At 44.3% G+C, this 15,513-nt stretch overlaps 1 pseudogene; it reads left to right on the top strand.

Annotated features, from left to right (window-relative positions):
- LOC115103987 (calmodulin-regulated spectrin-associated protein 3-like) overlaps positions 1-15,513 on the top strand; it is a 37,984-nt pseudogene that overhangs the window by 9,108 nt on the left and 13,363 nt on the right.

Here is a 15,513-nt window from a genome sequence, read left to right as displayed (position 1 = left end):
TCAGCCTCAATTTGTCAGGGCGTGGACTCTACAAGGTGTCGAAAGCATTCCACAGGGATGATGGCCCATGTTGACTTCAATGCTTTCCTAAGCTGTGTCAAGTTGGCTGGATGTCCTTTGGGTTTGGACCATTCTTGATACGCACAGGAAAAATCCCTGCAGCGTCGGAGTTCTAGACACACTCAAACTGGTGCGCTTGGCACCTACTAACATACCTCGTTCAAAGGCACTTAATGGCACACATACACAATCCATGTCTCAAGACTTTAAAAATGTTTCTTTAACCTGTCTCCTCCCCTTCATATGCACTGATTTTGAAGTGGCTTTAACAATTGATATCAACAAGGGATCATCGACTGACCAGGATGAATCCAGGTGACAGCTATGCCATAGAAAGAGCTAGTGTTCCTAATGTTTTGTATACTCTGTGTATAACTGATGAGGAAACACCCACTTATTTAAGTTTGTTTCTATTAGAGATAAACAGAATGTGTGTTTAGAGATAAACAGAATGTGTGTTTATCTGACAATAGGACTTTAAACTGTGTTTTGTCAATGATCTTGTTAGGACTTAGAACGGCGTTTTTCGTTGATGTTCTGTGTAACCTATATCCACAACACACTGCTGAGAGATTGTGGCTGCATCTGAAATGGCACACTATTCCTTTTAAAGTTCTCTGGTATTAAGGGTGTGAAATTTTAAACGTTAACTAAATTGTGATCCTTAATGTTAAGAAAAATCGAACCTAATTATAATTGTTAATGTTTTTGTAAATGCAGAAAGTAAACAGCATAGCGGGTCAATTTTCGCAACAACTAAGAGCTTTGGTGCCCTTGCTACCACACTGTGAACAGCTTGAAGCGAACCTGTGCACATGCACAGATACTTTGTTTTGCATCTTGCTCATCTCAATATCCTAGCCTATTCATTGATGATAGGACCTGATTTACTGAAGTTACGAGACTTGGCAAGCCAAGAAATCTGTGATATACAGTATGCCATTGTGAGATAAAGCTTTTGATTGTAAATAGTCCACGGTTCTGACTCTGTCTGGCTGGTAGCCGACATGCCCATTAGGGCCGGGATGATGCCAATATTTTTTTCCATATCAAAAATGTAAACACGAAGCCGATTAAACTGAGTGGAGGCTGTTATAGCAGCAAAGGAGGGACCAACTCCATATTAATGCCCATGATTTTGGAATGAGATATTCGACAAGCAGGTGTCCACATACTTTTGTTAATGTAGTGTATCACTATAGTAGTATCGTTCCCGACCCTACTGCCTATACTGTGCCCCTCCCTTCATTCTCCGTCCCTCGCTAGCATGCTATGAAAGATGCGAGTGTTCGATTAGTTGCCGTACTTCGTTCCAAAAATACTGAATCCTACCGGAATCGAATCTTGACACTCAGAAATGGGAGTCAACGTATAAGGAGCCGTGCAAGGAGTCGACTCTCCACGACGACTAAGTCAATGTCGTTAACAGTTGGAACAATGGCAGCTGTTAAGTCCTGTATGGCAATACTTTGAGAAGTTAAATGAGAATGAAATACAAACTTTGCGAGGTGAAATTGAGGTACAGTAATGGTGGTACAGGTGCGATGCTTAACCATCTGAAAGCGACGCACCGTGAAACCCAAAATGTTGCATGCAGCAGCACAGCTGCATTGTGAATTCACATGTATATTGGATGCAGTATGGGTATCTTTTTATTATTTTCTCCCTCAGTGGAAACACGTTCTATTGATGCGCTTGTTTGACCTATTAATCGTGTACTCGTCTCCCACAACATGATTATTTCACTCACTGTTTTTGTCCCTCTTCTCCGTCCGTAGAGCATGTTCCAGTGGAGTTGCGGGGGAGCCCTTCTACTGTGACCAGTATGAGCAGGAGCACCTGAAGCCCCCTGTCACACGCCTCCTGCTCTCCTCCGAACTCTACTGCCGCACCTACGGTCTGCTGCAGGGGGACCAGGGGGGGTCAGGGGCCCCAAAAGACAACGCCACCCTGCTGCAGCTCCTCGCCAACAGGGGCGTGGTCCCCAAAGATCAAGACGTCCCCGTGTCTGACGTGGACCTCCGGCATAAACCAATCAAAATGGTAAGAGGTGGGAGTGGGTGTGGCATATGGCATGTTGACATGGTTTAGTCCATTGTGATTTTGGGTAATCTTGGTACCCGGAACCAAGTCTTGTGTTATGTTTTTAGTCTGACGTGAGACTATGATTCGAGTTATGGAAATATGTAAAAGGAGAAGGATTCCTGTTTTACTGTTGGCTACCAGTCTCCCAGTATTAGTAATGCCCCTGGGATGGGATTGAGGTGACTGGGGACGACTGCCACAACACACAGGTTCAATTGAGGTAAGATCGAAGCTGCACTGGAAACTGCCACTGGACCGGTCCTGGTGTCACAATAATCCATACAGCAGTGATCGATCTGGTCGTCTGGGCATACGGTCTGCCTCATAGGGACACACACAGGCATTGTCTGGTCACCCTCAGCAATGACTGCTGGCCATGGGGGAGTGGGGATGTTAAAGCTGTGGATGGGATTGGGCTGTGGGTCTTGTTTATGCTTTGTTTCCACGGATTAGACGACATTAAAAATACCCCCTTTCTGGACCCATTCCCTGGTCCTTCCCAACCCCCCCCCACCTTCACCCAAGCCGATCTCCTGAAGATGAGTGGATTCAGCTGTGAGGACCAGGGGGATGTCAGAGCAACTCCAGCGGGGATTCAGTCTTAATTCTGGGCGTAGCATGGTAGGGGTGGGACTGGGAGGGAGAGCTTGGAGGCCTGGAGAAGGTAGTGTTTCTACACCTGCATTGCTTGCTGTTTGGGGTTTTAGGCTGGGTTAGGCTGGGTTTCTGTACAGCACTTTGAGATATCAGCTGATGTACGAAGGGCTATATAAATACATTTGATTTGATTTTGATTTGAGTTTACTAGACAATCGGTGACTCTGACTAGGCCTTAGATTAGAACAATAAGCAAACTGCGCAGCACCAGTGAAACCAGAGCTCCCTGTAGCTGGCTGTCAATGCAGCTTCTGAAGCAAGAGAAACTGGTTTGTCATCTCTAGTCATTCACAATTAATATTTTGGTCTTATTCACTCACCACGTTTCTGTCCACTGTTTTTATGCGAGTAAAGTCATACTGAATGAAAAAAAAACAGCTGTGATGGAAACAGGAAGTTTCGGTACAATTTTATAAATGCCAACATATACGTTGTTCATTCGACATGGTTGGATTTGTTTGTGTTGGTAAAATGTGTTATGTGAGAAACAGCGGTGGAAACAACTATGTGCAAATATTGATATAATAACCATCATATCGAAGTAAACATGGAGTCACACGATGATATGGTGTTTGGTCCTCCCACTAGACTCGGGGAAACCATGCAGTTTATTAGACTACAGATGCAATACAGAGCCTTCAGAAAGTGTTCACACCCCATTACTTTTTCTACATTTTGTTCTGTTACAGCCTGAATTTAAAATAGATTAATATGAGATTTTGTGTCACTGGCCTACACACAATACTCCATAGTGGTTAGAGCGTTGGACTAGTAACCGGAAGGTTGCAAGATCGAATCCCCGAGCTGACAAGGTACACATCTGTTGTTCGGCACCTGATCAAGGCAGTTAACCCACTGTTCCTAGGTCGTCATCGAAAATAAGAATTTGTTCTTAATTAACCTCTGTTGGGTAGGGGGCAGTATTTTCACGTCAGGATGATAAGTAAACTGCCTGTTACTCAGGCCCAGAAGCTAGGATATCCATAACACTCTAACGTTTCTAAAACTGTTAAAATAATGTCTGTGAGTATAACAGAACTGATATGGCAGGGGAAACCCCGAGGACAAACCATGCCCCCCTAAAAAAAATGCAGCCGACCACTATTTTCAATGGATGTCACTTTTATTATAACGCGAAGTCCTCCCAGATTGCAGTTCCTAGGGCTTCCACTAGATGTAAGTCTTTAGAAAGTTTCAGGCTGGTTTTTGGAATAATGAGACAGAAATTGCAGTTTTTCTAGGTGGCTCCCATATTGGCTGTAGTGTTTCCAAGTGCGTGAATCAGAGTGCGTTCTTTGGTATTTTTCTCCAGTAAAGACAATAACCGGAGAGAAATTTTATCGTTTATTTACGTATTAGGGTACATAAGGTTTGATTTATAAATGTTGTTTGACTGGTTTGAAAAGTATATCAGTAATGTTTGGGGTTAATTTTGTATGCATTTTGATGGAGGGAAACTGGGTGGAATATTGACTGAAGCGTGCCAGCTAAACTGAGTTTTTATGGATTTTATAGAAGGACATTATCGAACAAAAGGACCATTTGTGTTGTAACTGGGACCTTTTGGAGTGCCAACAGAAGAAGATCATCAAAGGTAAGGCATTTTTTTATATTGCTATTTCTGACTTTCGTGTCGCACCTGCCTGGTTGAAATATGTTTTGTATGCGGGGCGCTGTCCTCAGATAATCGCATGGTGTGCTTTCGCCATAAAGCCTTTTTGAAATCTGACACAACGGCTGGATTAACAAGAAATTAAGCTTTATTTTGATGTATTACACTTGTGATTTTATGAAGTTAAATATTGATAATTCTGTAGTTACCGTCCCACCTGCCCATAAGAAGTTAAAACTGACTTGCCTAGTTAAAAATAAAAAAAATATTCAACTTTTGTTTATGGCAAGCCTAAATAAATTGAGTAAAAATTTGCTTCACAAGTTGCATGGACTCACTCTGTGGCTAAAAGACAGTTGTGGCCAAAAGATTTGAGAATGACACAAATATTAATTTTCACAAAGTATACTGTCTCAGTTTGTATGATGGCAAATAGCATATACTCCAGAATGTTATGAAGAGTGATCAGATTAATTGCAAAGTCCCTCTTTGCCATGCAAATTAACTGAATCCCCCAAAATATTTGCATTTCAGCCCTGCCACAAAAGGACCAGCTGACATCATGTCAGTGATTCTCTCGTTAACACAGGTGTGTGAGTGTTGACAATGACAATGCTGGAGATCACTTTCATGCTGATTGAGTTCGAATAACAAACTGGAAGCTTCAAAAGGAGGGTGGTGCTTGGAATCATTGTTCTTCCTCTGTCAACCATGGTTACCTGCAAGGAAACAAGTGCTGTCATCATTGCTTTGCACAAAGCGCTTCACAGGCAAGGATATTGCTGCTAGTAAGATTGCACTTAAATCAACCATTTATCGGATCATCAAGAACTTCAAGGAGAGCAGTTCAATTGTTGTGAAGAAGGCTTCAGGGCGCCCAAGAAAGTCCAGCAAGCGCCAGGACCGTCTCCTAATGTTGATTCAGCTGCGGGATCGGGGCACCACCAGTACAGAGTTTGCTCAGGTATGGCAGCAGGCAGGTGTGAGTGCATCTGCACGCATAGTGAGGCGAATACTTTTGGAGGATGGCCTCATGTTAGGAGGGCAGCAAAGAAGCCATTTCTCTCCAGGAAAAATATCAGGGACAGACTGATATTCTGCAAAAGGTACCGGGGTTGGACTGCTGAGGACTGGGGTAAAGTCATTTTCTCTGATGAATCCCCTTTCTGATTGTTTTGGGCATCTGGAAAAAAGCCTGTCTGGAGAAGACAAGGTGAGCGCTACCATCTGTCCTGTGACATGCCAACAGTAAAGCATCCTGAGACCATTCATGTGTGAGGTTGCTTCTCAGCCAAGGGAGTGGGCTCACTCACTATTTTGCCTAAGAACACAGCCACGAATAAAGAATGGTACCAACACATTCTCCGAGAGCATCTTCTCCCAACCATCCAGGAACAGTTTGGTGACGAACAATGCCTTTTCCAGCATGATGGAGCACCTTGCCATAAGGCAAAAGTGATAACAACGTGGCCCGGTGAACAAAACATCGATATTTTGGGTCCATGGCCAGGAAACTCCTCAGACTTTAATCCTATTGAGAACTTGTGGTCAATCCTCAAGAGGCGGGTGGACAAACAAAAACCCACATTCTGACAAACTCCAAGCATTGATTATGCAAGAATGGGCTGCCATCAGTCAGGATGTGGCCCAGAAGTTAATTGACAAAAAGGGTCAACACTGCAAATATTGATTCTTTGCATCAACTTAATGTAATTGTCAATAAAAGCCTTTGACACTTATGAAATGCTTGTAATTATACTTCAGTATTCCATAGTAACATCTGACAAAATATCTAAAGACATTGAAGCAGCAAACTTTGTGAAAATTAATATTTGTCATTCTCAAAACTTTTGGCCACACCTGTACATTAATAGTGTTTAACATTTATTTTTGAATGACTACTACCTCTCTGTACCCTACACATACAATTATCTGTAAGGCCCATCAGCTGAGCAGTGAATTTCAAACACAGATTCAACCATAAAGACCGGGGAGGTTTTCCAATGCTTTGCAAAGAAGGACACCTATTGGTAGAAGGGTATAAAAAAAAAGCAGCCATTGAATATCGCTTTTGAGCATGGTGAAGTTATTAATTACACTTTGGATGGTGAATCAATACACCCAGTCACTACAAAGATACATGTGTCCTTCCTAACTCAGTTGCCGGAGAGGAACAAAACCGCTCTGGGATTTCACCATGAGGCCAATGGTGACATTAAAACTGTTTTTAATGGCTGTGATAAGATATCATTGAGGATGGATCAACATTGTAGTTACTCCATAATACTAACCTAAATGACAGAGTGAAAAGATGGAAGCCTGTACATGCATACTGTTTGCAAAAAGGCACAAAATAAATTGCCAAAGAAATGTACTTCATGTCTTGAATACAAAGCCTTATGTTTGGGGAAAATCCAACACAACACTGAGTACCACTCTTAATATTTTCAAGTATGGTCGTGGCTTCATCGTGTTATGTGTATGCTTGTCATCGGAAAGAACTACAGAGTTTTTAAGATAAAAATAAACCGAATTAGAGCTACTCACAGGCAAAATCCAAAAGGAAAACTTGTCTGCTTTCCAACAGACACTGGGAGACAAATTCACCTTTCAGCAGGGCAATAACCTAAAACACAAGGCCAAATATTTGGGTTGCTTACCAAGATGACATTGAATGTTCCTGAGTGGCCTAGTTACAGTTTTGACTTAAATCGTCTTGAAAATCTATGACGAGGCTTGAAAATGTCGATCTACTACCAACTTGACAATGCTTGAAGAATTTTCAAAAGAATAATGTGCAAATATTGTACAATCCAGGTGTGCACATCTCTTAGACTTACCCAGAAATACCCACAGATGTAATCGATGCCAAAGGGGATTCTAACATGTATTGACTCAGGGTTGTGAATATTTTTGTAAGTTAGTATTTCTGTGTCTTTATGGGCTATTGTGTGTAGATGGGTCAGAACATTTTTTTAAATATATTTTTAATTCAGGCTGTAACTTTCTGAAGGCACCGTATGTTATGATGAACTTCATAGTGGTGAAAGTGCAAGATGATGAGCTTGATGATCGATGCTTGACTCCTGTTTGACATACAAATATTCGGACTCTTATCCATAATAATCTCATCATATAGACTAGCCTACCCGCACTGTAACTACGAGCTGTTGGCTGGAGTGCACGTGCCAAGACCCGATTGGGCACATTTGCTATTTAACGCAACAGTTTTTGTTAAAGAACTTAGTGGTAGAGTTGAAAATGCAATGGAAACATATTGAAATGTTATTAGGTACATGAAAACTTAAGTGAAATATAAAAATGCACTACGTCATCATGCACTGATTTTTATAACAAGTCTTTATGCAGATTTTAGAATATTTGCAAGAAAATCTGTCGCCAATTGGATGGAAATCTAACTTGCCTGTTTCTCTCTCTCTCGCTCTTGCATTGTAATGTGGTCATTGAAGCTTGATCATGTCTGCTCTGTCTGAGAACCATATTCCCATTCAATTGGCCAAATGATCTCTCTCAGCAGCCAATTAGAAGGGGAACCCGCATGGTTCCGGAGGCCTGAGCCTGTTCAAATAGGAACAGATGTATTACAGCTTAATTTCTCTGAATTCACTGTGACCCAATTTAGTCTGTGTAACATTACAGTCTTTAACTAATTAAATATTATACCTTCTCGATTTAAAAAAATATATATCTTAATGAGATGTAGAAGATTTTGTAAACAATTAATGGAATTCCAACTTCCAACTACATTTTGGCTGCATGAGCATACTTTGTGGCTTTGACCATATTACCCCCCCTATACTATATATATAATCTTCACTACAACATCTATGTTCTCACCCTCAGCCAGCCCAGCTCCTCTAGCAGACACCAGCCCAACAACTCTGTGACTTGAGTGCCCTGAATTCTGTTTCTGGAGAACCTGTGTAGCTGTAGTCAGTCAGGTGAAAAGTAGAACGCTCCTTTACCCCTGCCTCCACCTCTCTCTCACTCCACCTCTTTCTCTGCTTCTCTGCCTGATGCCTTTGCCTCTCTACTTCTACCTCTCTGCCTGTGCCCCTGTTTCTGCCACTAACTCTCCCTGGTGTCTCTAACAGGGGAGCTACACTGGGCTGTCGAGTCACTTTATCAAGTGTTCTCGGCTGTGAGCAATTCTTGAAAATAGAACCAGAGTGTAATGTTATGCTGTGAGCAGCACACGCCTCTTCGCGAAACTGCCTTGAGCTCTCTACCTGTTGGCAAGGGCACCTGGTGGTGTCGCTGTCTGCAGGTCCTTGTACTAATTGGACCAGTGGTGTGTGAGGGGAGAAGTGTGCTGTTATGTCTCATCCAGACCTAGGTTCAAATAGTATTGACTTTCTTTTAACACTTAAGCTGCGATCAATTGAGCTTGCCTGGCTGGCACAGTGGAACCGATGGAATAGTGGAGCTAGTACTGTCTGTGCTGTGTTCTGTGGTCAGCTAGTACATTGTGTGCTGTGTTCTGTGCTCAGCTGGTGCTGTCTCAGCTCCATGCTGGTGATGGTGTTGCTGCCATGCCGCCAGACCTGGGAGGCTGCCTCAGCTGGCCAAGAGCTGATATTGACACTCACTGCTTGGCTGCCACTGTTAGGCTGCTGCTACTGCTGCTACTCAACTTGCACTTGTAGTGCTCTCTGAGCTTGAGCTTTGGGACAGTGCTGCTGTCTGAGTTGGGCCGCCACTGCCTGGCTCTGTCAGGGGGGAAAGTGGGTCATGCAACACGCACAGCATTAAGAGGATGGAGCAGTGCAACAATGTGGGCCCTGGCCAGTAAACAGCCTTGACAGCAATCTGCTGCTGTAATGTGCTGTTTTATATTAAGGCTCATCTGTGTCATACACGCATGCATGCAGTCACGCACACACAAAGCATGTTCACACACCACTCAAAGCGCACACACGTAATCAGTATTGCTTCCGTAGAACCCTATTTCCTATGGGCCCTGGTCAAAGTAGTGCACTATGGAAGGAATAGGGTGTCATTTGTGAGGTAGCCTCTTTTCAATAACCTCACAGCTTACACCATCAGCTCCTAAATGAAGCTTGTGCAAAAAAAGCTGCATTTAAATATATATTTTAAATAGGATACTTTCTCTAGGGCGCTGAAGAAATAGGATACTTTCTCTGTCACTGAAGCCTTCTAGATCACTCAGCCAGTCTTGCTATACTACACCTGGTCTTGGGCCTGTGTCCCAAATAGCACCCTATGTCCATCAAACTCAACTCTGGACCTCCAAAGCCAGTTCCGCTATGTTTTTAAAAATGTATTGTTCCCCTCTAATCAGGGACTGATTTTTGACCTGGAACACCAGGTGGGTGCAATTCATTATCCAGTAGAGCAGAAAACCAGCAGGCTACGGACCTTGTAGGGTAAGAGTTGAATACCCCCGCTCTATATAGTGCACTACTTTTTGACCTCCTCTGACTCATACCACACACACAGTATATATTATCTATCATCGTCAGGGGTGTATTCAGTGAGCTGAAACATTTCAGAATGTTGCAGATAGAAATACACTGAATAGAGCTGATGTGATTCCCAGCTATACCTTACAGTCGGTCCTATCTGAACGTTCTGTAACGTTGCACCCTCCTGAACAGACCCCAGATATCATTGTGCACCGTGATATTGATGGTGCACCAATAGCCATACTCTGTGTATTTCACATCTGGTTGCTGTGTATCAGTCACAGACAAGTGTTTTTAAAAGGAATCCTTGTTTGTTACATTTATGTTTTGGTAATTTAGCAGACACTCTCATCCAGAGTGACTTACAGTCAGTGAAGTTCATTCAAATGTTATGTAGCCTACATATGACAAAGGCATGAATGTACTTAAGGGGAGCAGTGGGGGTGGTCACAGGATTGCCCTGTTCCAGAAATCCCTGCCTGTGTCTATGGTTGGTTTTGGTTAGTGAGTCGCTGACTTGTTGACTTAAGTCATACTGCTGGGTACGCAAGTTTTCGCTCAAGTTAGCATCCGTCTAGAGCTCAGTAGGAATGAGAAGTGGCACAGGCTGTGTACCAAATGGCACCCTATTCCCTATTTAGTCTACTACTTTTGACCAGGCCCCAGTAGTGCACCCATAGGGCTCTGGTCAAAAGATGCACACTATATAGGAGATAGGGTGCCATTTAGGACAAAAAACGGAATGCTGCTGAACATCGTCTCGCAACATTTGGCCCGTCACGGGACCTCCCAGGCCTGCCAAGGGGAGAAATAACATTTGAGTTTTTCTTTTGTTTGTTACAGAGAAGATGGCGTAGCAGTCAGACGTCTTGTCGTGTCGCTTGTATATATCGTTTTTTTAAACATATTTTTCTTTGCATATCTTTTAAAACATTTTGCTAAACCTCAACATCTAAATACTCTCCTGCAACCCGCCTCACCCAATGTAGCGTGGATCTGCTTTTTTTTCTAAAGTATTTATATTTACTTCGGATCCGGAACCCCTCAACTGAAGCTAGCCAGCTAACTACCAGCTATCAGTCAGCAAACCATTGCTAGCGGTCATCAGCTAACCTTTAGCTCGGAAAGCTCTTGCCAGTTCGAACAACGCGACTCTAACCAGAGCATAACGGACCTATTATTTTTATCCCCGGATTCCCACCACAAACGGAACATTTTCATCTGGATCTTCACAACTAGCTAACTAGCTATCCGCAACCCCAGATGACTACTCCTGGCTAGCGTTTCCATCCACTTAGCTTGAAGCTAGCCCGGCCAGAGCTCCTGTGCTACCACCGAAGCATACTCCTGGGCTACAATATCCGGACCCACGACCGGTCTATCGATGTCACCGCATGAAGAGGCCTGCTAACTGCTAGCTTGTTTAGCCCCGGTCTGCTAACTGCTAGCTTGTTTTGCCCCGGTCTGCTAACTGCTAGCTTGTTTAGCCCCGGCCTACTAACTGTTAGCTTGTTAGCACAGGCCTGCTAACTGTCTGAATCTCCGCGTCCCCAGCCAGCCCAACCACTCACTGGACCCATATTTACTTTCAATCTCTTTTCGATTTTTAATTAGATTATACCTTCCGGTAACCTGCCTCACCCAATGTGATACGGAATCGCTATTATTTTTAATTTTTAGAACACATTCAAGAACCCCCAGAAGCTAACCAGCTAACTAGCTACAAGCTATTTAGTTATTGTTAGCCACTGCTAGCGGCTTTTACCTTCTGCACAGCCAGCCAGTTTTTTTTAGCCTCGATAATACTCGCCAGTCTAGCTTCCCAGTCCCATCCACCGCTGCCCCCTGGACACTGTGTTCACTTAGCTACATAGCTGATGCCTGCTGGACTGTCCATTAATCACGGTACTCCATTCTGTTTGTTTATGTTTTATCTGTCGGCCACACTCAGGCTCTGTGTGTAGTTAATCCGACCCTCTCTGCCTAGTCAACCCCATTTTACCTGCTGTTGTTGTGCTAGCTGATTAGCTGTTGTCTCACCTACTGTTTTAGCTAGCTCTCCCATTCAACACCTGTGATTACTGTATGCCTCGCTGTATGTCTTTCTCAAATGCAAAATATGCCTTGTATACTGTGGTTCAGGTTAGTTATCATTGTTTTAGTTTACAATGGAGCCCCTAGTTCCACTCTTCATACCCCTGATACCTCCTTTGTCCCACCTCCCACACATGTGGTGACCTCACCCATTACAACCAGCATGTCCAGAGATGCAACCTCTCTTATCACCCAGTGCCTGGGCTTACCTCCGCTGTACCCGCACCCCACCATACCCCTGTCTGCGCATTATGCCCTGAATATATTCTACCATGCTTCTGCTCCTTTTATTCGTTGTCCCAACGTTCTAGGCGACCAGTTTTGATAGCCTTTAGCCGCACCCTCATACTACTCCTCCTCTGTTCCGCGGGTGATGTGGAGGTAATCCCAGGCCCTGCATGTCCCCAGGCACCCTCATTTGTTGACTTCTGTGATCGAAAAGGCCTTGGTTTCATGCATGTCAACATCAGAAGCCTCCTCCCTAAGTTTGTTTTTACTCACTGCTTTAGCACACTCTGCCAACCCTGATGTCCTTGCCGTGTCTGAATCCTGGCTCAGGAAGGCCACCAAAAATTCGGAGATTTCCATACCCAACTATAACATCTTCCGTCAAGATAGAACTGCCAAAGGGGGAGGAGTTGCAGTCTACTGCAGAGATTGCCTGCAAAGTAATGTCATACTTTCCAGGTCCATACCCAAACAGTTCGAACTACTAATTTTAAAAATGACTCTCTCCAGAAATAAGTCTCTCACTGTTGCCGCTTGCTACCGACCCCCCTCAGCTCCCAGCTGTGCCCTGGACACCATTTGTGAATTGATCGGCCCCCATCTAGCTTCAGAGTTTGTTCTGTTAGGTGACCTATAATGGGATATGCCCTCAATCTCACACAAATCATCAAGGAACCCACTAGGTACAACCCTAAATCTGTAAACAAGGGCACCCTCATAGACGTCATCCTGACCAACTGGCCCTCCAAATACACCTCTGCTGTCTTCAACCAGGATCTCAGCGATCACTGCCTCATTGCCTGTATTCGCTACGGATCCGCAGTCAAACGACCACCCCTCATCACTGTCAAACGCTCCCTAAAACACTTCTGTGAGCAGGCCTTTCTAATCGACCTGGCCCGGGTATTCTGGAAGGATATTGACCTCATCCCGTCAGTTGAGGATGCCTGGTCATTCTTTAAAAGTAACTCCCTCACCATTTTAGATAAGCATGCTCCGTTCAAAAAATGCAGAACTAAGAACAGATATAGCCCTTGGTTCACTCCAGACCTGACTGCCCTCGACCAGCACAAAAACATCCTGTGGCGGACTGCAATAGCATCATATAGTCCCCGCGATATGCAACTGTTCAGGGAAGTCAGGAACCAATACACACAGTCAGTCAGGAAAGCGAAGGCCAGCTTCTTCTGGCAGAAATGTGCATCCTGTATACTCAAAAAATACTCAAAAAAGTTCTGGGACACTGTGAAGTCCATGGAGAACAAGAGCACCTCCTCCCAGCTGCCCACTGCACTGAGGCTAGGTAACACGGTCACCACCGATAAATCCATGATTATCGAAAACTTCAACAAGCAATTCTCAACGGCTGGCCATGCCTTCCTCCTGGCTACTCCAACCTCGGCCAACAGCTCCGCCCCCCGCAGCTACTCGCCCAAGCCTCTCCAGGTTCTCCTTTACCCAAATCCAGATAGCAGATGTCCTGAAAGAGCTGCAAAACCTGGACCCGTACAAATCAGCTGGGCTTGACAATCTGGACCCTCTATTTCTGAAACTATCCGCCGCCATTGTCGCAACCCCTATTACCAGCCTGTTCAACCTCTCTTTCATATCGTCTGTGATCCCCAAGGATTGGAAAGCTGCCACAGTCATCCCCCTCTTCAAAGGGGGAGACATCCTGGACCCAAACTGTTACAGACCTATATCCATCCTGCCCTGCCTATCTAAGGTCTTCGAAAGCCAAGTCAACAAACAGGTCACTGACCATCTCGAATCCCACCGTACCTTCTCCGGTGTGCAATCTGGTTTCCAGGCCGGTCACGGGTGCACCTCAGCCACGCTCAAGGTACTAAACGATATCATAACCGCCATCGATAAAAGACAGTACTGTGCAGCCGTCTTCATCGACCTTGCCAAGGCTTTCGACTCTGTCAATCACCATATCGGCAGACTCAGTAGCTTCGGTTTTTCTGATGACTGCCTTGCCTGGTTCACCAACTACTTTGCAGACAGAGTTCAGTGTGTCAAATCGGAGGGCATGCAGTCCGGTCCTCTGGCAGTCTCTATGGGGGTGCCACAGGGTTCAATTCTCGGGCCGACTCTTTTCTCTGTATATATCAATGATGTTGCTCTTGCTGCGGGTGATTCCCTGATCCACCTCTATGCAGACGACACCATTCTGTGTACTTCCGGCCTGTCCTTGGACACTGTGCTATCTAACCTCCAATCGAGCTTCAATGCCATACAACACTCCTTCCGTGGCCTTCAACTGCTCTTAAAAGCTAGTAAAACCAAATGCATGCTTTTCAACTGTTCGCTGCCTGCGCCCGCACGCCCGACTAGCATCACCACCCTGGATGGTTCCGACCTAGAATATGTGGACATCTATAAGTACCTAGGTGTCTGGCTAGACTGTAAACTCTCCTTCCAGACTCATATCAAACATCTCCAATCTAAAATCAAATCTAGAATCGGCTTACTATTCCGCAACAAAGCCTCCTTCACTCACGCCGCCAAACTTAACCTAGTAAAACTGACTATCCTACCGATCCTCGACTTTGGCGATGTCATCTACAAAATAGCTTCCAATACTCTACTCAGCAAACTGGATGCAGTTTATCACAGTGCCATCCGTTTTGTTACTAAAGCACCTTATACCACCCACCACTGCGACCTGTATGCTCTAGTCGGCTGGCCCTCGCTACATATTCGTCGCCAGACCCACTGGCTCCAGGTCATCTACAAGTCCACGCTAGGTAAAGCTCCGCCTTATCTCAGTTCACTGGTCACGATGGCAACACCCACCCGTAGCACGCGCTCCAGCAGGTGTATCTCACTGATCATCCCTAAAGCCAACACCTCATTTGGCCGCCTAATGAATTGCAAAAATCGCTGAAGTTGGAGACTTTTATCTCCCTCACCAACTTCAAACATCTGCTATCTGAGCAGCTAACCGTTCGCTGCAGCTGTACATAGTCTATCGGTAAATAGTCCACCCAACTTTACCTACCTCATCCCCATACTGTTTATATTTATTTACTTTTTTGCTCTTTTGCACACCAGTATCTCTACCTGTACATGACCATCTGATCATTTATCACTCCAGTGTTAATCTGCAAAATTGTAATTATTCGCCTACCTCCTCATGTCTTTTGCACACAATGTATATACTCTCTTTTTTTCTACTGTGTTATTGACTTGTTAATTGTTTACTTCATGTGTAACTCTGTCTGTTCACACTGCTATGCTTTATCTTGGCCAGGTCGCAGTTGAAAATGAGAACTTGTTCTCAACTAGCCTACCTGGTTAAATAAAGGTGAAATAAATAAATAA

The sequence above is a fragment of the Oncorhynchus nerka genome, linkage group LG21, assembly GCF_034236695.1.
Source record: "Oncorhynchus nerka isolate Pitt River linkage group LG21, Oner_Uvic_2.0, whole genome shotgun sequence".
Taxonomy (NCBI): Eukaryota; Metazoa; Chordata; class Actinopteri; order Salmoniformes; family Salmonidae; genus Oncorhynchus; species Oncorhynchus nerka.
Note: the sequence above shows the minus strand (reverse complement) of the source record. Positions and strands in the feature narration are given on the sequence as shown.